General features: G+C 42.8%; 1 pseudogene; it reads right to left on the bottom strand.

The window, feature by feature from the left end:
• Positions 1 to 177: 177 nt before the first annotated feature.
• The window catches only part of LOC135542027 (voltage-gated potassium channel subunit beta-2-like), a 111,550-nt pseudogene continuing 83,839 nt past the window's right edge, over positions 178 to 27,888 (bottom strand).

Raw genomic sequence — 27,888 nt, 5'->3', positions numbered from 1 at the left:
CGCAGCCGCTCTCTCTACAGCGCAGCCGCTCTCTCTACAGCGCAGCCGCTCTCTCTACAGCGCAGCCGCTCTCTCTACAGAGCAGCCTCTCTCTCTACAGAGCAGCCTCTCTCTCCACAGAGCAGCCTCTCTCTCCACAGAGCAGCCTCTCTCTCCACAGAGCAGCCTCTCTCTCTCTCTCCACAGAGCAGCCTCTCTCTCCACAGAGCAGCCTCTCTCTCCACAGAGCAGCCTCTCTCTACAACACAGTCTCGCTCTACAACACAGTCTCTCTCTCGACAGCGCAGTCTCTCTCTCTACAGCGCAGCCGCTCTCTCTACAGCGCAGCCGCTCTCTCCACAGAGCAGCCTCTCTCTACAGAGCAGCCTCTCTCTCCACAGAGCAGCCTCTCTCTCCACAGAGCAGCCTCTCTCTCCACAGAGCAGCCTCTCTCTCCACAGAGCAGCCTCTCTCTCCACAGAGCAGCCTCTCTCTACAACACAGTCTCTCTCTACAACACAGTCTCTCTCTCTACAGCACAGTCTCTCTCTCTACAGCACAGCCCTGGGGGCGAGATGGAGCTACATTCAACACCATCACAGTTATCACCAGACAAATCAGTGCACAGCTCTGTGCATGTACGTGTGATATTGAATTGATAGTGTGACAAAGACCACCAAATATGTCTAGGGAAAATTCATTGTGACAGTGCCTTTGAGCTTTTTATTTTATGAAACATTTCTGCTGCACAATTTCCACAATTACCTGACAGACAGTAAGACAGAAAATCATGATACATTATGAAAGTGTTTTTTCTTCTTCTGGGAAAACCACATTGGCTTTTGCCACTAATTCCCTCAAGACATAGTACCAGACAAATCAAAATGTACAGTTCCCATTTAACACAGACGCTAGAAAGATTTGTTTCCCCTCCACACACACACTTTGACCCTGTATCTACGCCAATTATTTGTTGTCTGACCCGAGGCGCAAGCCACACATACACACCTCACTCATTCTGATTCTCCAAATCTCCTCTTCACTTTGCCCGAGAAGCATCTACACTTCACTCATCATGTCAGTTTCGCCCGACTCACTGACACGACAGGGCCAGGTCACACCATGGTTAGCATCTACATAAAAAACTACAAGTTACTTGATGCCATATATACAATGATAAAGGGCTTTGTGTAGTTTCTAGAGTACACTTCATTATGTATGTAACTGTATCCTGTCAAAAGTTATGATGGTTTAAACATGAGTGTTACTTTGTACAAAATCAAGCATGACTGTATTCCCCTTTTTTTCTACAGCAAATGACATCTCCAATATGTACATTAGAACATTATTATCCTTTTTAGTTCATCATTGGACATTATTTTCAAAGGTTAAATGTGTAAAAATTATTTAATGGATTTAATTTATATATATTTTTAAAGTATTCGACCTAAAAACATTTAAATAACTAAAAGAAAGGATATTTGTACGTAGTTTAATATGCAAAAAGATTTTGTAATTCAATATCTACTCAATCTCGTCACCTTTCAATTTGACAGGCGAAGCACAGCCCCTCCATGATTGACATCCCTTCAATCCAATGACACAAGGGCAAGGCCTTGCGGAGGGTAACGGAGTCATACTCCCACTATAAAAAAATAGGCATATATTTTTATAATCAGGGCAAATCTTAATGCTATATATGCATGTGTAGGTATTTGTTAGTGCTTTAACGCAATATTAACAAGTAATTGTTCAAATATATCTTTCATGCAAAATATTGATTAGTGCTTGGTGATGGAGTCACAGCTGTCCAGAAATGAAACAATACTTACTTTACATGATTTTGAATCATTTTATGACCCCCATATGGCTCCATGACACATTCAATCAGGAAATTGTCCTAGAAATATCGATCCAGAGATAATTTTACTGCAATATGCTATTTTGCATGTTTATAACTCCGTTACCATGTAACTCTGTTACCGGAAATCTCTTTGTATTATCAGTATTTTCATGATGAAATATTGCATCAAATGATACCAAAATTGGTCTTGATATAGTCAGCTAAGTACTTATGATATAGTCAGCTAAGTACTTATGATATAGTCAGCTAAGTACTTATGATATAGTCAGCTAAGTACTTTATCAGATATGTTACATTAATGGATTATCACTAAAGAACTGCATGTTACGCAGGTTTGCATATACCTCCCCAAAATATGTTAACTGGCTGTGACTCCATTACCAAGCACTAATAAAAATGTTTGCATGAAAGATACATTTCAACATTTACTTGATAGTATTGCATTAAAAAACAAACAAATACCTACAAAAACATACATAGCATTAAGACTTGACCCTGATTGTAAAAAAAGATACTGCAAGTTTTTACTGAACGTGTGACCTTGACCTACAGTACTAGAAAACAGAATGCGTTGAACCAGAGAATGAGTTAGGAAAGAGGAGTGAGTATCCTTATATTTACACGTGTTAGTTTACTCTTGTAACCATGACTTTGCTTGGCCTGAATAATCCCCAGAGGCTGTTGGACGAAGGCTCATGCATGGAGGACGTATCACATGCTATCCACTTTGCGCTTTGTCTCACAGTAAGAGAGGACCTAACAGCTAGAGAGTGAAAACGAGGGCAGCGGCAGATGTCTTCAGGGTGCAATGTATATGATTATTGAAAAGGTATAGATTATCATCTGCCTTCTGAAAATCAACGTATCATTCCCTAAATAGGAGGAGTGTACAATTAATGTGTACTGTGTATGTGGGTATAAGCATAGAACAGCATGATCAAGTGATTATACTGTACACGTGAAGAGAGTCAATAGGTAATAAATAAGCTGGATAGTATAGGCTTTAAGACGGTTGCTATACTCTTCCAACAAGCCACACCCACGTAGATGTGGCGTTGAAAGATGTTAGAATATCTTTGGCTCAAAGCCACGTGAAAATGTCCTGGGTTGACAGTGGACAGGTCCCCATTAGGTGTCCACACATGAAAGAAAGACATGGACATTAAATACTGTTCCGATCCCTGAGCCTTCACTCCTATTGGGCAGGAAGGGCTGCCACTTAAACGAACTAGCGTTTCCGTTGGCCAGGGACTATTGTCAAATAACAGTCTGTCATGAACCAGCACTGTGGAGACCAGACTGACTAAGGGGAACAGGTAGGAAACTGAAACAGGGGAGGAGATCCTACAGTGCAATGACTCACCGTGTGTGATATAGTTTAGTTATTTCATCCTCTCACATATTCCACAACCTCTCAATGACTGAACTGTACAATTGTAAAGTGCTGATTGTTCTGCCTGCGATGAGGCTGGTACACTGATAATATGTAGACGACACAAACAGCTGTTTCAGAGAAACTGTGATGTACATATTAAACAGAACTCCAAAAAAACTAATGTGTGGCATACATGTGCAACAGAGTTTTTGTTGTATATTTGTATAAACTTAAATCCATTGGTATGCATTCAGTATTTAGAGAAACAAATGCAAAAAAAAAAAAGAAATATCTGGCTGCCAAGCAAGCATGTTTTTTATAAACATATTTTTTCTTCAGTTTTAAAAAGACATATTTCTTCTATCTGTCCTTCCTTCCCTGCAGATGTGACCATCTCTCTCTATTTCTTCATCCTTTTCTCTGGAAGTCTACATGATGCTCCCCAGGGTGGCTGAGGCGGGGTCAGACTCATGCGCCGGGGTCTAATTCAGTAAAAGCTCAAGCAAACGGAGGATCAGGCAAAGGTGGGGCATGGCGCTGTGCTGCAGCCCTGGAGCAGCCCTGGAGCAGCCCTGGAGCAGCCCTGGAGCAGCCCTGGAGCAGCCCTGCTGGCTGGCGTGGTGGTGAGTTAGGAACGGTAGTCCTTTTTACTGTACGGCTTGTTCCCCAGGATGCTATCTACCTCGTGTGTGATTGAGGAGGATAGTTTGGGAAGAACCTGCAGGAGAAATTACAGATGCATTGAAGGAAACAGAAGGTTCACGTGTATAGATTGCACATACTTTGTATCAAATGCACTGAGTACCCATGCCCATATTGGTTTTACTATCCATGTGGGGAACAAACAATTGATTCCCATTCAAAATCCTATTTTCCCTAACCGCTAACCATAAACATTTAATTGAACCATAATCTTAATTCCAAACCCCTAACCTAACCCTAATCTTAACTCCAAACCCCTAACCCTAACCCTAATTTTAACTCCAAACCCCTAACCTAACCCTAATCTTAACTCCAAACCCCTAACCTAAAACCTAACCCTAATCTTAACTCCAAACCCCTAACCTAACCCTAATCTTAACTCCAAACCCCTAACCTAAAACCTAACCCTAATCTTAACTCCAAACCCCTAACCTAAAACCTAACCCTAATCTTAACTCCAAACCCCTAACCTAACCCTAATCTTAACTCCAAACCCTAATCTAATCTTAACTCCAAACCCCTAACCTAACCCTAATCTTAACTCCAAACCACTAACCTAAAACCTAACCCTAATCTTAACTCCAAACCCCTAACCTAAAACCTAACACTAATCCCTGAGCCTAATTGTAACCTTAACCATCAACCTAACCCTTAAATCTAAAATAGCCCTATTCCTTGTGGGGACCGACGAAATGTCCCTACTTGAAATGTCCTTATTTTACTATCCTAGTGAGGACCAGTAACACACACACACGGTACATACTAGGAAATGGGAAAACAATTTATCTCAAGCCAGACATAATGTGATGAAAGAACATAAAACCCTGATGGTTTGAAAATCCCATTAAATGAGAGCATCTTATCTAGGAAAGTAGCAGCGCCGCAAGCTAGCCTCAAATGTCCCTGTTGATTGATACTCTGCTGACCTTATTAACTTGTACAGTAAAGCATCCAAGCATATTACAACAAACTGACTGGCCGAGAGGCAGCACTCTTTCCAGGAAAGACAAAAACAAGAACAATTCTATTATAGATGGTTATGGACAGGGAGAGATGGCATTTTGAACCAATTAAAAATGTTGATTGAATATCAATGCTCATTGACATATTATGCAAATCTGCACACTTTCTCTTGCGCAGACACACCCCACCCACCCAATCCCACCTACCTGGACCCTCACTGTGTCCTCACCTGGACCCCCACTGTGTTCTCACCTGTATTGCTGCTATATTCTCCATCAGCTGGTCGGTGTTGGATGCCCCCAAGAGTACGGAGCTCACCCCCTCGTTCCGTAGGCACCACGCTGTAGGGGACGGGTAAACAGCAATGACACCCCCACCATGGCAAACACACACACACACACACACACACACACACACACACACACACACACACACACACACACACACACACACACACACACACACACACACACACACACACACACACACACACACACACACACACACACACACACACACACACACACACACACACACACACACACACCTCTTCCTCTCCCACATAACCCTGTCCCTCCCAACCCTACAAAACATAGACCCCTGCCTCAAACATACCAACACCATGTACAGTATACCACTGCATCATACACGTACCAAACACCAAATGTCTCTTCAAAAAATACAACTACTAAGTACATGCACTACACATACAGTACACTCACACAACAAACACAAATACCTAACCCTACACACCTAAAACACAACCCCACTGTGTTTGCTAATATAGTTGTGGGATATTTGATACTGTATAAGAGGAATAGTGTACTACTGCATTGAGACTTGGTGCCAGTGTGTTCAAACCTCTGTGGTGAGGTTCAAACACTGTCAGTGTGAGATTAGAATCTCCAGGCACCACAGTGATGATGAGACGGAGTCCACTTCCAGAAACAGGTCTGACCCTACAGGATTTGATATGACAACCAAGGTTTCCTCAGGTCAGGATGGGATGGCTGTAGTAGTCTACATGGAACTGTCTAACAGATGACAGAGATTATTCACTCACTGGCCTGGCCAACATCCTCTACGAAGTCACACTGCTACTTTACCGTATAACAGCTGCAAAGCTAGGCTACAAACTGTGTAAAATAGCAGGCTTTGGGTAACTAAACGGGTCAAGCTAAGAGGCCTAATGTGTATTTAATCTGTACTTTTTTCCAATGTAGAGACACCCGGGCAGTGGTGGAAAAAGTACCAAATTGTCAGAGTTGAATAAAAGTAAAGATACCTTAATAATAAATAAATCACCCAGTAAAATACTAGTCTACTTTAGTAAAAGTATAAGGTTTTAAATATACTTTAGTATCAAAAGCAAATGCTATGAATAATTTAAAATTCCTTATATTTAGCAAACCAGACAGCACAAGTATTTTTTTATATATATATTTTTTTACATTTACAGATAACTAGGAGCACACTCAGACATCATTTACAAATGAAACATTTGTGTTTAGTGAGTCCGCCAGATCAGAGGCAGTAAAGATGACTGTGCATTCTCTTGATAATACTGAACATTTTCCTGTCCTGCTAAGCATTTGAAATGTACTTTTGGGTTTCAGGGAAAATGTATGTAGTAAAAAGTACATTATTGTCTGTAGGAATTTAGTGAAGTAAAAGTTGTCAAAAATATGAATAGTAAAGTACAGATACCCCCCCCCCAAAACGACTTAAGTAGTACTTAAAAGTATTTCATTTAGTTTTCTTAATACCACTGCTCTCGGGTGACATAAAATAGTGGTCTCAGGACATAACTCTGTCCAGGCTGTTTGTGAAAGTGCCACAGAGATGTATAATGATTGGGAGCTACAGTGTACTAGGTGTCTGCTAATGGGCCGTGAAACCTAATCTATGACACTGCATTACAGGTTGGGTGTAAAATGCGCCTTGATATGCAGAGTGAGGTGTTGTGTAGGCCTAGATTTACAGTCTCTCTCTCATTTGTGACACTTTAATAGCTCTCCATGGGGCTGGGAATCTGTCTACAGGCTCGTTCCCCCTCTCCCTGTTCGACTGTAAATCAATATGGGCCACTCACTGGATTTATGTCTGGCATTTCATGTAACTGCTGACTTGGGGAAATGAGAAACTTCCTCGTCGTATATAGATATACACCACGAGACAGTAAACTAACAAACAAAATCAATAGCAAGTTATTACCACTGGCTTGGATTTAGGAGGAATAACTAGTTAACCACAAACAGACATACAACATAGTACAGACAAACATTCTCTAACACACACACACACACACACACACACACACACACACACACACACACACACACACACACACACCAACAGCTGAAAACCATCTGGTTAGCCACCTGACTGGCAGTGACCGTCCACGAATCACAGGCAGAGGGACACACACAGACACACACACAGCTGAAAACCATCTGGTTGCAGCCACCTGACTGGCCCTCCAGTGATCTTGTCCTTCAACCACAGCCCTGTTGAAACAGCCTGCTCAAAAACACAGCCCTGCCCAACACTGAGGCAGAGGGCCTGAAACACGTGACAGACAGACACGTGACTCTGCTTGGTAGACCAGGGCCTGCTTTTAAACACGTGTGCTTGGTAGACCAGGGCCTGCTTTTAAACACCGATCTGCGAGCTGGGGCAGAGTGCAGCCCAGCCGCTCTGCGGTGCCTGCTTTTAAACAGCTCTTTCAGGGCCTGCTTTTAAACACGACTCTGCTTGGTAGACCAGGGCCTGCTTTTAAACACGTGACTCCTCGCTCAAGATCTTGTCCTTCAACCACTGGTAGCCCTGTTGAAACAGCTCTGCTTGGTAGACCAAAAACACAGCCCTAGACCAGGGCCCTTTTAAACACTGACTCTGCTTGGGCACTGCTTTTAAACCACCTGCTTGTAGACCAGGGCCTGCTTTTAAACACGTGACTCTGCTTGGTAGACCAGGGCCTGCTTTTAAACACGTGACTCTGCTTGGTAGACCAGGGCCTGCTTTTAAACACGTGACTCTGCTTGGTAGACCAGGGCCTGCTTTTAAACACGTGACTCTGCTTGCCTGCTTTTAGACCAGGGCCTGCTTTTAAACACGTGACTCTGCTTGGTAGACCAGGGCCTGCTTTTAAACACGTGACTCTGCTTGGTAGACCAGGGCCTGCTTTTAAACACGTGACTCTGCTTGGTAGACCAGGGCCTGCTTTTAAACACGTGACTCTGCTTGGTAGACCAGGGCCTGCTTTTAAACTGACTCTGCTTGGTAGACCAGGGCCTGCTTTTAAACACGTGACTCTGCTTGGTAGACCAGGGCCTGCTTTTAAACACGTGACTCTGCTTGGTAGACCAGGGCCTGCTTTTAAACACGTGACTCTGCTTGGTAGACCAGGGCCTGCTTTTAAACACGTGACTCTGCTTGGTAGACCAGGGCCTGCTTTTAAACACGTGACTCTGCTTGGTAGACCAGGGCCTGCTTTTAAACACGTGACTCTGCTTGGTAGACCAGGGCCTGCTTTTAAACACGTGACTCTGCTTGGTAGACCAGGGCCTGCTTTTAAACACGTGACTCTGCTTGGTAGACCAGGGATGAATGTACATCTTTTTCAATGGGCTAAAAAAGCAACCTTGATAAAGGGATTTCCTTTCCTATGTGATCCAATGATTGAAACAGTGACAGATCAGGAACAAGCAAGCTTTCAGTACTGGATCAGCCATACACACCATTGTTAATCAGGAATAGGGTTGCAAAATTGCAGGAATTTCAATAAATTCCATGGTTTTCCATAAATTCTGGTTGTATGTCGGATTCCCTGCTTATTCCCTCATAATTCCAGGGACCCTCCAACCTGGATTTTGGGAAAACCTGAGAATTTATTGAAAGTTTAAATGTTTAAAGTCTAACCAGGAATCAACAGCACAACATATGAATTAACACTATGCAGGAGAACATCAGCTTCATAGCGAGAAGGAGAACTGGTTTCCTTAACTGCACAGGGTAAAGACCAATGTTACTTCTAAACTGCACGCGGGCACAAAGTAGCACCGAGACTGCCGTGCAGCTACCTGCACTTCTGTGCAGAGCTCCGAAGAAATCTCAGCCCATAGAGAGAAGTACGAGATTGAACACTTTTCCCTGTTAGTTAACACTATCAACGTTTTCCTTTACTGTGGCAATTATGATCGAATCAACACAATATTAGCCACTTTCAATGCAACATACTGAAACAAAACCAACTATGAAAGAGATGTTGTTGGAGGCAGAACGCATCGGAGTAGGATTCTATTGCACAAGACTCTACACAGATCGGTGCAGCATAACCAATCAGAGCTGCAGTAGGTCTACAGTGCATTCGGAAAGTTTTTGTTAAGTTACAGCCTTATTCTAAAATGGATTAAATCATTTTTCCCTCATCAATCTACACACAACTCCCCATAATGACAAAGAAAATACAGGTTTTTAGACATTTTTGCAAGTTTATATATATATAAAAACAACAACTTAAATATCACATTTAAATAAGTATTCAGACCCTATCCTCAGTACTTTGTTGAAGCACCTTTGGTATCGATTGAGTCTTCTTGGGTATGACGCTACAAGCTTGGCACATCTGAATTTGGGGTGTTTCTTCCATTCTTCTCTGCAGATCCTCTCAAGCTGTCAGGTTGGATGGGGTGTGTCGCTGAACAGTTATTTTCAGGTCTCTCCAGAGGTGCTCTAGGAAGAGTTGGTGGTTCTAAACTTCTTACATGTAAGAATGATGGAGGACACTGTGTTCTTGGGGACCTTCAATGCTGCAGAAAGGTTTTGGTTTCTTCCCCAGATCTGTCCCTCAACACAATCCTGTTTCGGAGCTCTACGCACAATTCCTTCAACCTCATGGCTTGGTTTTTGCTCTGACATGCACTGTCAACTGTGGGACCTTATATAGACAGGTGTGTGCCTTTCCAAATCATGTCCAATAAATTGAATTTACCACAGGTGGACACAATCAAGTTGTAGAAACATCTCAAGGATGATCAACAAAAACAGGATGCACCTCATATCAATTTCGAGTCTTATAGCAAAGGGTCTGAACACTAATATAAATAACGTATTTCTGTTTTTTATTTTTAGTAAATTTGCATTTTCTTTTCTAAAAACCTGTTTTTGCTTTGTCATTATAGGGTATTGTGTGTAGATTGATGACTACATTTTTTTGTAATACATTTTAGAACAAGGCTGTAACGTAACAAAATGTGGAAAAAGTCAAGGGGACTGAATACTTTCCGAATGCACTGTATATGCAAATAGACCATTGCCATATATGGATAAGTGCAATTTACTTTGAACTGGACTGTGTTTAGAGCTGTGGTCACGAGTAGATAGATGTGCTTGTTTTGAGAGCTGCATGGAGCCACATGTGCACATTTTGTTCATATCCTTTGCTAGTTAATGAGTTATTAGCCCAGTTGTACTGTAGTCAGCAATGGGGGAGTGGTTGCTTCCTGCAAGAGCACAAAACGTGCATTTCTAGACGTCTTTGAAAAGCAAGTCAGGTAAAGAGCTGTTTTTGTCTTAAAAAGGCAGTGCTGTATTTTGAGACAGTCAGGAATAAGCTAAGTAGCCAATAGGCAGCGGGAAGCATAATTTGTCTGATTCTCTGTAATAATGGTATGGGAATAATAATGCATTTCATTTTGTAAAGTGGTTTCTGCAATCAAACAAACACAACAACATTTTCAGTCACCTCCTTGTCTGAAGGACAAGTGGATTAACAGGTTAATGTCAAGCCCTGCATGTTTTTCAGAAGTCTCATGGAATGTAGACCTACATTGAACACCACACATTGGCTGCTACTGTAGGCTGAATGATAGAACAGCTATTTCCCTGTTAAAATGTTATGGGATGCATTTTCTCCATAGTTTTTGATGGAATGCATTACATTATGATCAAATAGCCACAGTAGTCTTCTTGACCACTGGCTGAAACTGTAACTTAAAGTTGTTTCAGCCTCAGTGTTCACAGTAAACTCACGCTGGAAGAATTTTCACAACTTTCAAGTCTGCGCTCAGCAGACCTGAAATTTGCTCCGTGCCGAAACAAATTAGAGGGAACATTGGTTGGGGCCACAGAGAACGCTCAGAGCACCTACAGCAATCCTGTATGCCACCTTGACAACACAGAGAAGATTATGCCCTAGTTTCAGAATTTGTGATGCAGTACGTGGATCTGATGAATATCTATGTGCGTGTGTGCATGCGTGTGTCTCTGTGTGTGAAAATGTGAGATAAGCTGCTTGAGTTGACACAACCTGACATGTCGTGTCATGGTCGAAATTGGTACACAGAGCTGGTCCACAGAGTTGGTACACAGTGTATGCTATCACAGGGCACTCAAAAACAAACATCTAGGAGACACCAAGTTCTAGAACCTGAGAGACACAGAAAACATCTGTTAGGACAGGAACGAGCCAGGATAAGAAGAGAGCTGGGGGAGAAGAGGGGCTGACATGACATACGAGCTGAGACCAAAGGAGAAAGCAGAGAGGTGAACAGAGTCCCAGGAGAGGGGTGTGGGTAACACTACCTTAAGAGATGCGGGAGTAAGGTGGTACCCCGCTGTCGTATTTCCCTGAGATGATCCCACAGGCCAGTGGTGACCATGTCATCGCCCCCACACCTGAGAACATGGGAACATGGGGTCAGCCTGTCCCCATCACCACCACCACTCAGTATTGACATGCTGTTCTGTCTAGACTGACGTGGAGAGCATCCATCCCTGGGTGCTGCTGTCCTCTTCACTCTTTTTTGTAAGGCTAAGTATTTACTGTATTTAAAAGCATAACATTGCCACAGAAACCTTTGTAAGCTGCAGCATACTTATATCTAGGCAATCATAGAATGATATATTACAACTATAATAATAGTCATTGAATAGCTATCCCTGTGTATGAAATACTGTTGTGTTGTATCAGTCTGTCCAGACCAGCTCCACTCACCTATCTTATGGAAGAGCTCTGGCAGCTGCACCTCTACCTTCTCCCTCTGGAACATGTGATACTCAGCCTGCTCACAGATGGGAGGGATCTGGTTGAACTGCCGCGCCACAGAGTACGCCTCCTACAGGACACACAGGGAACAGCAGCCGTCAGCCTGAAGAGTACTGTACGGTGGCCACCGGCTAATCAAAGCAGGAGAAGTTTGTGATGCCCATCAATCAATACTGTGAATGGTCAGAGTCTGTCAGAGTCTAGCACAGTCAGTGAGACATTACAGTGGTGGCATGCCATTGTCCGTGGTGAGACTGGGTCTGGGCAGAATGATGACCGGAAGGAGAAGAGGCTGTGTGTGTGTGTGTGTGTGTGCGCATCTCACCCAGAGTTGAAAGTAGATTACATTTCTTCCTGGTACAGGACCTCCCATGTGCACATGCACTAAAACATGTATGGGCCTAACAGTAAAGATGTGTTCATAGTGCCAGTCCACAAATAAATGTCATTTAACTGTAAAAATGCATTTATTATCTTTTCATGTGGCATGAACACAAACAGGCATGTTTTCATCCGATTGTCAAACAAATCACTTTAAAAAGTAGGCTACCTGCGCAGGTTTGTCCACTAAAATAATTCCAGCATCTAAAAAGTGCACCCGCCATTTGACCAATTGAAAGACACGTCTATTAAAACACAGAAAGTATAATGACATTCGATTGTTATTAGGCACACTAGTAGCAGTCTGAATTGATGCGTCCACAGCTGTCTGGCCACGTCTCGGTCCCCGATGACGTGGTCGTCGATTAAGGCAGCCCCCCACACCTCTCTGATGCATTCAACATTTCGGTTGAATGCATTCAGTTGTGCAACTGACTAGTTATCCCTGTTACCATTTCCCAGTCACTTCTGCCTCTGCAAAATGTTCGTATTCAAGTCTGCTCACTAATTTCTCATGCTGCTGACAAGCGGTAATGATAAATGATGGTGAAATATCCTACAGTTTTCTTGACATCTTTGTTTTAATTATTGTGATAGGCACATTTTTCTTTATTTTGCCGGTACTCTGTACTGGCTTACTTTCAGCCCTTCTCACCATGATCTCCATGGGGCTCCAGCGGGACGTGCCCCAGTACATGGCCATGCCCTGGTTGATCACATGGGTCATCGCCCGCACCGTCTCTGCCAATCAAAGAAAGAAAACACACACACACTACAATGAGTGGAGAGACCAATGCTGTGTTTGAGCCTGTGAGCAACCAAGAAAAAAAATGCAAACAGAATGAGAATGAGAGTGCAAAATAAGGATTCATAAGAGAGTCTCTCTCTCTGCAGAGTAACTGTAACAGGTACAGTCTGAGTATTTTGTATCATAACCTTCCTACTGTAGCATGGCCCATACAGGACATCAGATGAATACAGAATGACAATATTCAACTTGAGGTCTTTAGCTCAAGAAGTGTTTCACTTTTACTTAACGCTACCTCAGGTGTTCGACTGCTGCCAGTGAGGAAGAATGGGGTGAGGTGAACTACAGTGGTCTCCAAAGTGACTGGCAATGCACAAACAATACTAAAAATATAAACAATATCATTATTGAGATAATCTCAAAATACCAACACGTGAGAAGTACTGTACTTTATTCATGTTTCAATGGAACTCACCAAAATGATTTATTGATTTAATAAAAAATCAATTTCCTCCAAATCAAGGTTTCACAATTAATGGCACCCTTAAAGATTATTGTAAATAACATCTACCAAAATTAAACCAGGAATTAAATTCCACCGATTTAAGTTTATCTAAGTCTTAAGGAACTATATTGACCCATTACATCACCTCCTGTTTCACTAGGGTATAAAAATGAGGTAACACACATGCAATATCCCTTTGTCATCCAACACCATGAAGATTAAAGAACTGGCTGTTCAAAAGAGACCTTCATAAATCTGGTAATGGCTACAAGAAGATCCACAAACAATTAAATATACCACTGAGCACTGTCAGGGCAATTATGAAAACATTTAAAAGATATGGAACAGTTGAAAACCTCACGCGTAGAAGACGCAAATGCATTTTCCCCCCAGGATAGGGAGGAGGATGGTGAGAGAAGCAACAAAATCCCCAAGAATCACTGTGAAAGAATTGCAGGCCTTGGTGGCGTCTTGGGGTCACCAGGTTTCAAAAAGCACCATCAGACGCCACCTCCACAACCACAGGCTCTTTGGAAGGGTTGCCAGAAGAAAGCCCCATCAGACACCACCTCCACAACCACAGGCTCTTTGAAAGGGTTGCCAGATGAAAGCCCTTTCTGACACCACCTCCACAACCACAGGCTCTTTGAAAGGGTTGCCAGATGAAAGCCCCATCAGACACCACCTCCACAACCACAGGCTCTTTGAAAGGGTTGCCAGATGAAAGCCCTTTCTGACCCCAAGACACAGACGCAAGCGCTTGGAGTTTGTCAAACGCCATTTAAATTATGACTGGAAGAAGGTGCTCTGATCAGATGAGACCAAAATTGAACGTTTTGGTCAGATACAGCTTTGGCATGTTTTGCGTCAAAACAGAGATAAATACAAAGAGAGGTACCTCATACCCACGGTGAAATATGGTGGTGGGTCAGTGATGTTTTGGGGCTGTTTTAATTCCAGAGGTCCAGAGGCACTGGTTAAGATTGTGGCATAATGAATTCCACCGTATCAGGCAATGTGTTCCTTAACTTTGTCAAATATTACAGGAAAAGACTCCATGCTGTTATCCTTGCCAGAGGTGGTGGCACTAAGTACTAAATAAATGGTAATAATTTTGAAACCTTGATTTTGGTGAAATTAATTTTTGTATTAAATAATTGTATGATTTTGGTGGGTTCCATTGAAACATTAATAAAGTACAGTATTTCTCACATGTTGGTATTTTCAGTTTCTCTCTATAATGATATTGTTTATATTTTTAAAGTATTGTTTGTGCATTGCCAGTCAGGGGTGCTAGTCATTTTGGAGACCACTGTATATAGCCCAGTGAGTTAGGGTGGACATGTCAGAGAATGCTCAGACGACCTACAGCATCCCAGAATGTGAACTTCTGGGATGGAGAGAACATAGCAGGGGAAGAGAAATCAGGGGAATAGAAATCAGGGGAGTAGAAATCAGGGGAATAGAAATCAGGGGAATAGAAAGCAGGGGAATAGAAAGCAGAGGAGTAGAAAGCAGGGGAGTAGAAAGCAGGGGAAGAGAAATCAAATGGTTTGATGAAGAATGCAAAATTCTAAGAAAGAAATTGAGAAACCTGTCCAACCAAAAACATAGAGACCCGGAAAACCTGAGTCTACGCCTTCACTATGGTGAATCACTAAAACAATACAGAAATACACTACGGAAAAAGAAGGAACAGCATGTCAGAAATCAGCTCAATGTAATTGAAGAATCCATAGACTCTAACCACTTCTGGGAAAATTGGAAAACACTAAACAAACAACAACACGAAGAATTATCTATCCAAAATGGAGATGTATGGGTAAACCACTTCTCCAATCTTTTTGGCTCTATAACAAAGAATAAAGAGCAAAAACATATACATGATCAAATACAGATCTTAGAATCAACTATTAAAGACTACCAGAACCCACTGGATTCTCCAATAACATTGAATGAGTTACAGGACAAAATAAAAACCCTCAAACCCAAAAAGGCCTGTGGTGTTGATGGTATCCTCAATGAAATGATCAAATATACAGACAACAAATTCCAATTGGCTATACTAAAACTCTTTAACATCATCCTTAGCTCTGGCATCTTCCCCAATATTTGGAACCAAGGACTGATCACCCCAATCCACAAAAATGGAGACAAATTTGACCCCAATAACTACCGTGGAATATGCGTCAACAGTAACCTTGGGAAAATCCTCTGCATTATCATTAACAGCAGACTCGTACACTTCCTCAATGAAAACAATGTACTGAGCAAATGTCAAATTGGCTTTTTACCAAACTACCGTACAACAGACCATGTATTCACCCTGCACACCCTAATTGACAACCAAACAAACCAAAACAAAGGCAAAGTCTTCTCATGCTTTGTTGATTTCAAAAAAGCCTTCGACTCAATTTGGCATGAGGGTCTGCTATACAAACTGATGGAAAGTGGTGTTGGGGGTAAAACATACGACATCATAAAATCCATGTACACAAACAACAAGTGTGCGGTTAAAATTGGCAAAAAACACACACATTTCTTCACACAGGGTCGTGGGGTTAGACAGGGATGCAGCTTAAGCCCCACCCTCTTCAACATATATATCAACGAACTGGCGCGGGCACTAGAAAAGTCTGCAGCACCCGGCCTCACCCTACTAGAATCTGAAGTCAAATGTCTGCTGTTTGCTGATGATCTGGTGCTTCTGTCACCAACCAAGGAGGGCCTACAGCAGCACCTAGATCTTATGCACAGATTCTGTCAGACCTGGGCCCTGACAGTAAATCTCAGTAAGACCAAAATTATGGTGTTCCAAAAAGGTCCAGTCACCAGGACCACAAATACAAATTCCATCTAGACACTGTTGCCCTAGAGCACACAAAAAACTATACATACCTTGGCCTAAACATCAGCGCCACAGGTAACTTCCACAAAGCTGTGAACGATCTGAGAGACAAGGCAAGAAGGGCATTCTATGCCATCAAAAGGAACATAAATTTCAACATACCAATTAGGATTTGGCTAAAAATACTTGAATCAGTCATAGAGCCCATTGCCCTTTATGGTTGTGAGGTCTGGGGTCCGCTCACCAACCAAGACTTCACAAAATGGGACAAACACCAAATTGAGACTCTGCACGCAGAATTCTGCAAAAATATCCTCAGTGTACAACGTAGAACACCAAATAATGCATGCAGAGCAGAATTAGGCCGATACCCACTAATTATCAAAATCCAGAAAAGAGCAGTTAAATTCTATAACCACCTAAAAGGAAGCGATTCCCAAACCTTCCACAACAAAGCCATCACCTACAGAGAGATGAACCTGGAGAAGAGTCCCTAAGCAAGCTGGTCCTGGGGCTCTGTTCACAAACACACCCTACAGAGCCCCATGACAGCAGCACAATTAGACCCAACCAAATCATGAGAAAACAAAAGATAATTCTTTCCAATGTGTCAAGTAATTAACAAAAAACAGAGCAAACTAGAATGCTATTTGGCCCTACACAGAGAGTACACAGCGGCAGAATACCTGACCACTGTGACTGACCCAAAATTAAGGAAAGCTTTGACTATGTACAGACTCAGCGAGCATAGCCTTGCTATTGAGAAAGGCCGTCGTAGGCAGACATGGCTCTCAAGAGAAGACAGGCTATGTGCTCACTGCCCACAAAATGAGGTGGAAACTGAGCTGCACTTCCTAACCTCCTGCCCAATGTATGACCATATTAGAGAGACATATTTCCCTCAGATTACACAGATCCACAAAGAATTCGAAAACAAATCCAATTTTGAAAAACTCCCATATCTACTGGGTGAAATTCCACAGTGTGCCATCAGAGCAGCAAGATTTGTGACCTGTTGCCACGAGAAAAGGGCAACCAGTGAAGAACACGCACCATTGTAAATACAACACATATCTATGCTTATTTATTTTATCTTGTGTCCTTTACCATTTGCACATTGTAAAACACTGTATATATATATAATATGACATTTGAAATGTCTTTATTGTTTTGAAACTTCTGTATGTGTGATGTCTACTGTTAATTTTTATTGTCTATTTCACTTTATATATTATATACCTTACTTGCTTTGGCAATGTTAACACATGTTTCCCATGCCAATAAAGCCCCTTGAATTGAATTGAATTGAAATCAGGGGAAGATAAATCAGGGGAAGATAAATCAGGGGAATAGAAAGCAGAGGAGTAGAAATCAGGGGAATAGAAATCAGGGAATATAAATCAGGGAATATAAAGCAGGGAATATAGAGCAGGGGAATAGAAAGCAGGGGAATAGAAAGCGGGGGAATAGAAAGCAGGGGAATAGAGATCGGGGGAATAGAAAGCAGGGGAATAGAAAGCAGGGGAATAGAGAAGAGACAGCAGAAGCCAGTGACAGAAGAGGACCAAGATGTTCCTCCTTACCTTCCATGGGAGTGTTGGGGTCCGGTCTGTTTGCAAACACCACGTCCACATACTCTAGCTGCAGTCTCTCCAGTGAGGCCTTTAAACCTACAACGACATGCATCACGGCCACAGTTCCACACACTGCTATTGTTCAGGGAAATGATTGCAGCCATATCGCATTGATTATGCTATTGTGAGGTAGTGCTCAATATAATATAAATGTGATTGTAATAAGGTGTTTCTTCCTCTACAGACAACTCCAAACCCCCAAGAGAGTCCCAAACTCTCAATTATCAAAACAAAGTCTTCTCCCTGGAGCCAAAGCTACTAATTAGGATGTATTTTGTTTGATTGACAATCAATATTTAAAGTTCTTGTCATGTCTTTGATCTGTGTGACATACGAAACAGTACTCAGCTCCTATAAAAATAGTGTTTTCAGAGACAAAGCAGATGGTAGAGTAGATTCCTAATCGAGGTAAAGCTGAAATTGGGAGCCTTTATCTCTCTCTGTAACCACTCCACCATCCACATGTTGACTTTGTGGCAATGTCATGATCTGTGTGGTCTTTTTATTTATTTATCCGTTATTTTACCAGGTAAGTTGACTGAGAACACATTCTCATTTGCAGCAACGATCTGGGGAATAGTTACAGGGGAGAGGAGGGGGATGAATGAGCCAATTGTCTGTCCGTGCGTCCGTCTGCAACTTACTTACCTTCTATAATGTGTTTTCGGGACAAGCCTCTCTCAGTCTCTGCTCTATGGGTGAAAAACACATTCCACAGTTGAATTATAGCAGTTGCTGTCTTTCCATCATGTAATCTCTCTCTCTCTTTATCATTTAGTCCATCGCAGTAACAACATCACATGATATACATTTCAGCTTGACTAAAAGCCCATTATTTAGATTCAGTGTGGATTACACATGATCACATTAACCAGAGGGCATTAGAAAGATACTCCATTACTACTCCAATAGATATATACTCCATTACTACTCTATTAGATAGATATTCCATTACTACTCCAATAGATAGATACTCCATTACTACTCCATTAGATAGATATTCCATTACTACTCCATTAGATAGATATTCCATTACTACTCCAATAGATATATACTCCATTACTACTCTATTAGATATATATTCCATTACTACTCCATTAGATAGATACTCCATTACTACTCCATTAGATAGATACTCCATTACTACTCCAATAGATAGATACTCCATAACTACTCCAATAGATAGATACTCCATTACTACTCCAATAGATAGATACTCCATTACTACTCCAATAGATAGATACTCCATTACTACTCCAATAGATAGTTACTCCATTACTACTCCAATAGATAGATACTCCATTACTACTCCAATAGATAGATACTCCATTACTACTCCAATAGATAGTTACTCCATTACTACTCCAATAGATAGATACTCCATTAGATAGATACTCCATTGCTACTCCATTAGATATATACTCCATTACTACTCCATTAGATATATACTCCATTACTACTCCATTAGATACAGTGCATTGCGAAAGTATTCGGCCCCCTTGAACTTTGCGACCTTTTGCCACATTTCAGGCTTCAAACATAAAGATATAAAACTGTATTTTTTTGTGAGGAATCAACAACAAGTGGGACACAATCATGAAGTGGAACGACATTTATTGGATATTTCAAACTTTTTAACAAATCAAAAACTTAACAATTGGGCGTGCAAAATTATTCAGCCCCTTTACTTTCAGTGCAGCAAACTCTCTCCAGGAGTTCAGTGAGGATCTCTGAATGATCCAATGTTGACCTAAATGACTAATGATGATAAATACAATCCACCTGTGTGTAATCAAGTGTCCGTATTAATGCACCTGCACTATGATAGTCTCAGAGGTCCGTTAAATGCGCAGAGAGCATCATGAAGGACAAGGAACACACCAGGCAGGTCCGAGATACTGTTGTGAAGAAGTTTAAAGCCGGATTTGGATACAAAAAGATTTCCCAAGCTTTAAACATCCCAAGGAGCACTGTGCAAGCGATAATATTGAAATGGAAGGAGTATCAGACCATTGCAAATCTACCAAGACCTGGCCGTCCCTCTAAACTTTCAGCTCATACAAGGAGAAGACTGATCAGAGATGCAGCCAAGAGGCCCATGATCACTCTGGATGAACTGCAGAGATCTACAGCTGAGGTGGGAGACTCTGTCCATAGGACAACAATCAGTCGTATATTGCACAAATCTGGCCTTTATGGAAGAGTGGCAAGAAGAAAGCCATTTCTTAAAGATATCCATAAAAAGTGTTGTTTAAAGTTTGCCACAAGCCACCTGGGAGACACACCAAACATGTGGAAGAAGGTGCTCTGGTCAGATGAAACCAAAATTGAACTTTTTGGCAACAATGCAAAACGTTATGTTTGGCGTAAAAGCAACACAGCTCATAACCCTGAACACACCATCCCCACTGTCAAACATGGTGGTGGCAGCATCATGGTTTGGGCCTGCTTTTCTTCAGCAGGGACAGGGAAGATGGTTAAAATTGATGGGAAGATGGATGGAGCCAAATACAGGACCATTCTGGAAGAAAACCTGATGGAGTCTGCAAAAGACCTGAGACTGGGACGGAGGTTTGTCTTCCAACAAGACAATGATCCAAAACATAAAGCAAAATCTACAATGGAATGGTTCAAAAATAAACATATCCAGGTGTTAGAATGGCCAAGTCAAAGTCCAGACCTGAATCCAATCGAGAATCTGTGGAAAGAACTGAAAACTGCTGTTCACAAATGCTCTCCATCCAACCTCACTGAGCTCGAGCTGTTTTGCAAGGAGGAATGGGAAAAAATGTCAGTCTCTCGATGTGCAAAACTGATAGAGACATACCCCAAGCGACTTACAGCTGTAATCGCAGCAAAAGGTGGCGCTACAAAGTATTAACTTAAGGGGGCTGAATAATTTTGCACACCCAATTTTTCAGTTTTTGAATTGTTAAAAACGTTTGAAATATCTAATAAATGTCGTTCCACTTCATGATTGTGTCCCACTTGTTGATGATTCTTCACAAAAAAATACAGTTTTATATCTTTGTGTTTGAAGCCTGAAATGTGGCAAAAGGTCGCAAAGTTCAAGGGGGCCGAATACTTTCGGAAGGCACTGTATCTCTCATTAGGACACAAAGACACCCAGAGAAGAGTCAACATACTTTCCGCCCCAGAAGATCTTGGTTGTGATCACCAAACTGGAACGTCTACAAAGAGATGGGGGAGAAAACCCATTACAACTTACATGTGAGACCCTCTGTACACAGGACGTACACAGACAATGAAGCACAAAGAGAGTGTGTTCTAGGTGCTCTGGATGACAGAGAAGGCAGAGGGCCGGGCTGGAAAAATGTGTGACGGTATCTAGAGGTGAGGGCTTGCGTGCCTTAAGTCTTATATGTCGTGACTGGCAGGATAACTAAGGCGCCTAGTAACACACCCTTTCGGTTCATACACACCACACACACAAAGGAGATACAACACTTCCTTGGGCCAGTAAACATGACCTGGACCAGGGTCAGACCAGTGACCCTCACACCACTTTATAAGTACAGTACACACACATAGCTGACGAGGTAAAAGAGTACAGTACACACACACAGCTGACGAGGTGAAAGAGTACAGTACACACACACAGCTGACGAGGTGAAAAGTACAGTACACACACACAGCTGACGAGGTAAAAGAGTACAGTACACACACACAGCTGACGAGGTGAAAGAGTACAGTACCCACACACAGCTGACGAGATGAAAGAGTACAGTACCCACACACAGCTGACGAGGTGAAAGAGTACAGTACACACACACAGCTGACGAGGTGAAAGAGTACAGTACCCACACACAGCTGACAAGATGAAAGAGTACAGTACCCACACACAGCTGACAAGGTGAAAGAGTACAGTACCCACACACAGCTGAAGAGGTGAAAGAGTACAGTACCCACACAGTTGATGAGGTGAAAGAGTACAGTACACACACAGCTGACGAGGTAAAAGAGTACAGTACCCACACACAGCTGACGAGGTAAGAGTACAGTACCCACACACAGTTGACGAGGTGAAAGAGTACAGTACCCACACAGTTGACGAGGTGAAAGAGTACAGTACACACACAGCTGACGAGGTAAAAGAGTACAGTACCCACACACAGCTGACGAGGTGAAAGAGTACAGTACACACACAGCTGACGAGGTGAAAGAGTACAGTACACACACAGCTGACGAGGTAAGAGTACAGTACCCACACACAGCTGACGAGGTGAAAGAGTACAGTACACACACAGTTGACGAGGTGAAAGAGTACAGTACCCACACACAGCTGATGAGGTAAGAGTACAGTACCCACACAGTTGACGAGGTGAAAGAGTACAGTACACACACAGCTGACGAGGTGAAAGAGTACAGTACACACACAGCTGACGAGGTAAGAGTACAGTACCCACACACAGCTGACGAGGTAAGAGTACAGTACCCACACACAGCTGACGAGGTAAGAGTACAGTACCCACACACAGCTGACGAGGTAAGAGTACAGTACCCACACAGCTGACGAGGTAAGAGTACAGTACCCACACAGCTGACGAGGTAAGAGTACAGTACCCACACACAGCTGACGAGGTGAAAGAGTACAGTACCCACACAGCTGACGAGGTAAGAGTACAGTACCCACACAGCTGACGAGGTAAGAGTACAGTACCCACACACAGCTGACGAGGTGAAAGAGTACAGTATCCACACACAGCTGACGAGGTAAAAGTACAGGAGACACATTCATTCCATTATTCAGTAGCTTTGAGGAGGGACACTCCATTAATATTGTATCTCTCTCTCTGCCCGTCTGGATGACTCCTTAATATTGCTCTCTCTCTCTCTCTCTCTCACTCTGCCTGACTCCATTAATATTGTATCCCCCTCTCTCTCTGTCCATCTGCCTGACTCCAATAATATTGTATCTCTCTCTCTGCACGCCTGCCCAACCCCATTAATATTGTATCTCTCTCTCTACATGTCTGCCTGACTCCAATAATATTGTATCTCTCTCTCTGCCTGTCTGCCTGACTCCATTAATATTGTCTCTCTCTCTGCATGTCTGCCTGACTCCATTAATATTGTATCGCTCTCTCTCTCTCTCTCTGCCCGTCTGCCCGAATCCATTAATATTGTATCCCTCTCTCTGCCCGTCTGCCCGAATCCATTAATATTGTATCTCTCTCTCTCTGCCTGACTCCATTAATATTGTATCTCTCTCTCTCTGCCTGACTCCATTAATATTGTATCTCTCTCTCTCTGCCCGTCTGCCTGACTCCAATAATATTGTATCCCTCTCTCTGCTCATCTGCCCGAGTCCATTAATATTGTATCCCTCTCTCTGCCCGTCTGCCCGAATCCATTAATATTGTATCCCTCGCTCTGCCCGAATCCATTAATATTGTATCCTTCTCTCTGCCCGTCTGCCCGAATCCATTAATATTGTATCCCTCTCTCTGCCTGTCTGCCCAAATCCATTAATATTGTATCCCTCTCTCTGCCCGTCTGCCTGACTCCATTAATATTGTACCCTCCCTCTCTCTGCCCGTCTTTCTGACTCCATTAATATTGTATCTCTCTCTGCACGCCTGCCTGACTCCAATAATATTGTATCTCTCTCTCTCTGCCCGTCTGCCTGACTCCATTAATATTGTATCCGTCTCTCTCTGCACGCCAGCCTGACTCTATTAATATTGTATCTCTCTTTCTGCCCGACTCCATTAATATTGTATCCTTCTCTCTCTGCACGCCTGCCTGACTCCATTAATATTGTATCTTTCTCTCTCTCTCTGCCCGTCTGCCTGACTCCATTAATACTGTATCCCTCTCTCTCTCTCTGCCCGACTCCATTAATATTGTATCTCTCGCTCTCTGCCTGACTCCATTAATATTGTATCTCTCTCTCTCTCTCTCTGCCCGTCTGCTGGTACACAACACACCACACTGCTCCCTTCTCCTCCAATAAGGTAGAGGAGTTATGAAAACATGTCTCGTTATGAGAGTACCTCCATCCTTTCTTCTTTATGACGTTCCCCAGCACCACCTCAGCCCTGGGGGGAGAGAGAGAGAGAGAGAGAGAGAAGGGATATTAGATAATCATAGTCAAACAACAGCATAGTCAACCAACAACTAGACATACCATGATGCAAAAAAACAAACAAACAGAACAGCCATTGAAAAGGAAGACATCAGAAATGTGTGGTGCTAACCCTGAACAACACTTCCAGTGTCTTTATAGACTCGTAACAAAGCCATCCTGCAGCGTGTGGAGTTCAACTCAGAGAGATGGCAATGTGAATGGGCTGCCTGGCAGGGTGCAGGCTGGAAGGCCTATGGCTGGCGTGTAACAGGCTCCCTATCAGTCTTTCATTAGCAGCAGTAGGGGTGCTAATTCGGCCCAATGTGGAGCCCATTAGGGCTGGGATAACTCCTGTCACTGGGAGGAAGAGAGCACCTCGCTGCATGGCTAACAAATGACATGTTTTCCTGTAATGTGACCTCGGTATACTGTACAGCACGCACAAAGGGACTGATCTGCCACCTCTGTCTCTGTGCCCTCTCTGCTTCACTTTCTCTTATGCCTCCCATCTCCCCCTTCCCATCAGATGTCTCTCTGCCTGTGCGTGCAGACTTCTGGTTTGAGCAGAGGGAGAGAAGGGACATTTCTGGCTGATGCCAGATGTTTGCATCTCTTCCCCCCCTGGAGACCAATGTCTTCTTCATGAATAGAGTTCTTCGCTCCCAAGAGAGGATCTGACTCTCTGTCTGTGTGTGTGCATGTAGCCTAGAGCTTAAGAGCGTTGGGCCAGTAACTGAAAGGTTGCTGGTTCGAATCCCTGAGCAGACTAGGTGAAACATCTGTTGATGTGACCTTAAGCAAGGCACTTAACCCTAATTGCTCATGAAAATCGCTTTGAAAAACAGTGTCTGCTAAATGACAAATGTAAATGTGTGACATACTATACAGGACTCAGCTCCTATAAAAAGTGTGTTTTAGAGACAAAGCAGATGGTAGAGTAGATTCCTAATCGAGGTAAAGCCTCTGACTGCTACATTGTATCAACGGTGGTGGTGTCTATGTCCTCTTTATAGATTTCACATTCTTCTTTCCATCTCAGATTAATGTTTTCCACTGCGGAATTTCCATCCCCTGCACTTTACATTGACTTTAGACAATCATGTGCATCAGAGCCAACGGAGAGTGGACATGGATTTAATTAGCCAGCAATACCAATGTTTGTTGATGGAAGTGAGTGGGTTGTTAAAGCCATGGAGTGTGTGTTAAACTCACACTACAGTATGTTTGTAAGCATGTGTTGGTCTACACTGCTAGACAGTGGCATAAACAAGCTGTCAATCTTTGTACTGTACCGTGTTCCCCTGACAATATGCTTCAGTGACTTGTTCATAGCACCAGGCCACAAATACACAGCACACATGATAAAGCTATCAACAATTCATGCAGTGGCTGTTGTGGAATTGGGAAACATTGAAATAACATTTGTCTTTTATTGTCTTTCTTCAGTATTTTACATGAGTCTTTTACACAATATTAACACCTTGGGAAATATGCCCAACACATTGCCACAATGAGAGCCCAGTATTTCCTTGGGGAGCGTTTAGAGAGGAGTTGTAGGCTGTTAATCTGAGGTACTGTTGGAAAAGGATAATCCCTCAGATTATTTCAGTTAATCCATAAATAACAACAAAGATTCATGAATCCAGGAGGGTGTACACAGCTATCAGAAGAGATGTCGTGGTTTATAAAGCCCTATAAAGGTTTGTATTGTTCTATGCAGCTCAGTTGGTAGAGCGTGGTTCTTGTAACGGATAGTGGGTTTGATTTCCGGGACCACCCATACGTAAAAAATGGACGCATGCATGACTAAGTTGCTTTGGTTAAAAATGTCTGCTAAATGTAGCATTGGCAAAATATCAGCGTTTGGGTTCAACTGGTATTCAAGCTATCATGGATAATTAACCCTGACCTTACATCAAAAATACCATTAAAGCTTAGTATAATGAGCGTTATAAATTAGGTGTATCTCCCTCAGGTCTGTAGCTCAAGGCTCAAGAGCCAGTAATCACTCATGTTTATGTAAACAGTTTGCAGGCTTTACCTGGTCCCCCTGTCCATGGCACGTTATGAATTAAGTTGCACGACCTTGTACTTCCTAACATGCCTGCCACGTACCTATGTGCGAGGCAGCAGGGGCGCAGACTCAGGGTAAGTGTATCCGTGTGTTTTTCCTCTGAGCCTCGGGGGCCTCAGATCTAATGAACCATAGGTTTAATCCAATTGAATGAGATCTCCAAAGATGTGTGATGGCCTGGGAGACTCCCTCCACGTGCTGTAGGCGAAATCATCACAACCACACTGGAGAGACTGGAGACCAGCAACAGCCTCATTGGTACTAGATGCCAGTGTACACCACATCCCTTAGACGAGTCCCTACCTAAACACACTTGATAATGATCTGTTAGTGTTAAGTCAGCGCTGGTTCAAAGACCCTAAAGTAAATGTTAGCCTATGCTTTGTTTGGCTATGTGGCTCTGTATGGTGTGATACTGGGACTGGGTGGTCAACAATAACTAAGTCATGTCTGGATGAAGATGTGATGTGGACAGTCTGGATGATACTCACTTCCCTGCAGCGTAGACCTCTGCTGTGTCAAACAGATTGATGCCGTTCTCGTAGGCCAGGCACACAAGCTGCTCGGCCATCTATTGGCCGAAGAGGTGGTGTGAGGGAAAGGAAAGAGAGAGGAGGAAGGGGAGGGGGTTGAGACATCACTGAGATCGATTATCAAAACCTATCCACATGCATGATGCTGTAAGCGCACACGCCAGTGCGTTCATGGTTCATATAATTGTTCATTCATATGGCACTTGTTGGTTTTCTAGCTATTCTACGTGGCAATGCAGCGTCAGCAGAACTATTCTTCCCAAGCAGCAGTGGGCTCTAGGAGCATGTAGGGAGTTGTGAAACTGGGGAGTGTTGACTGACAGAGAAGTAGAATAACAGCATAACACAATCCATCTGCTCTCACCTCATCTGTTATCTGTCCACCAAACGTCACCCATGTTCCTGCAGAGAGATGACAAGGAGACTGTGTCAGATTAGTGATATATAGGGAGAGTGGCGTTGAAGAAGCAGTGTTGCTGATTACCGTAGCTTCTTAATTATAGTTTTGAGAGATGTGGCTTTGGTACAGTTAACCAAAGCAACAGTGTTAGTTAACAGATAGAGAAGGTCTCAGCTGGTATTTCTGGCATATCCTCACTCTCCCACGTCTAGACAAATGCCTTAGAAAAACGCCTTTGGTGTGAAATAAATTCCCTCTGTGGCTCACTTTGTCTTACTGGTGAAGAAACCTCTAACACAGTTGTATCTCCCAGCCCCTCAGCTAGCCCCCAATCCCTTCTCTCACTCACCTAGTCCAAGGCAGGACACCCTCAGGCCAGACTTCCCAAGGTTTCTGTCAAAACACAGAATACATTAGCATTAATATTGTGTTCATAATGGCGCTGTGCTTTTTAGTGCTGTAGGCTACTTTCACCATGATCCCTAGTGATTCTTTTGGTGCCATTCAGCAATATGCCACGCTTCATGCGCCATCTGGAGATTTCCATAGGTTACAGGTTACGTATGTAAAGTACAGTTACATACGTTACAGTATTATTCTAAAATTGATTTTAAAAATCTTTGCAAATTTATTAACATTTAAAAACAGAAATACCTTAATAACATAAGTGTTCAGACCCTGATATGAGACCCGAAATTGAACTCCGGTGCATCCTGTTTCCATTGATCATCCTTGAGATGTTT

Source organism: Oncorhynchus masou, chromosome 6 (genome assembly GCF_036934945.1).
Source record: "Oncorhynchus masou masou isolate Uvic2021 chromosome 6, UVic_Omas_1.1, whole genome shotgun sequence".
NCBI classification, from domain to species: domain Eukaryota; kingdom Metazoa; phylum Chordata; class Actinopteri; order Salmoniformes; family Salmonidae; genus Oncorhynchus; species Oncorhynchus masou.
The sequence above is the reverse complement of the archived record's forward strand: the minus strand, read 5'-3'. Positions and strand labels throughout refer to the sequence as shown.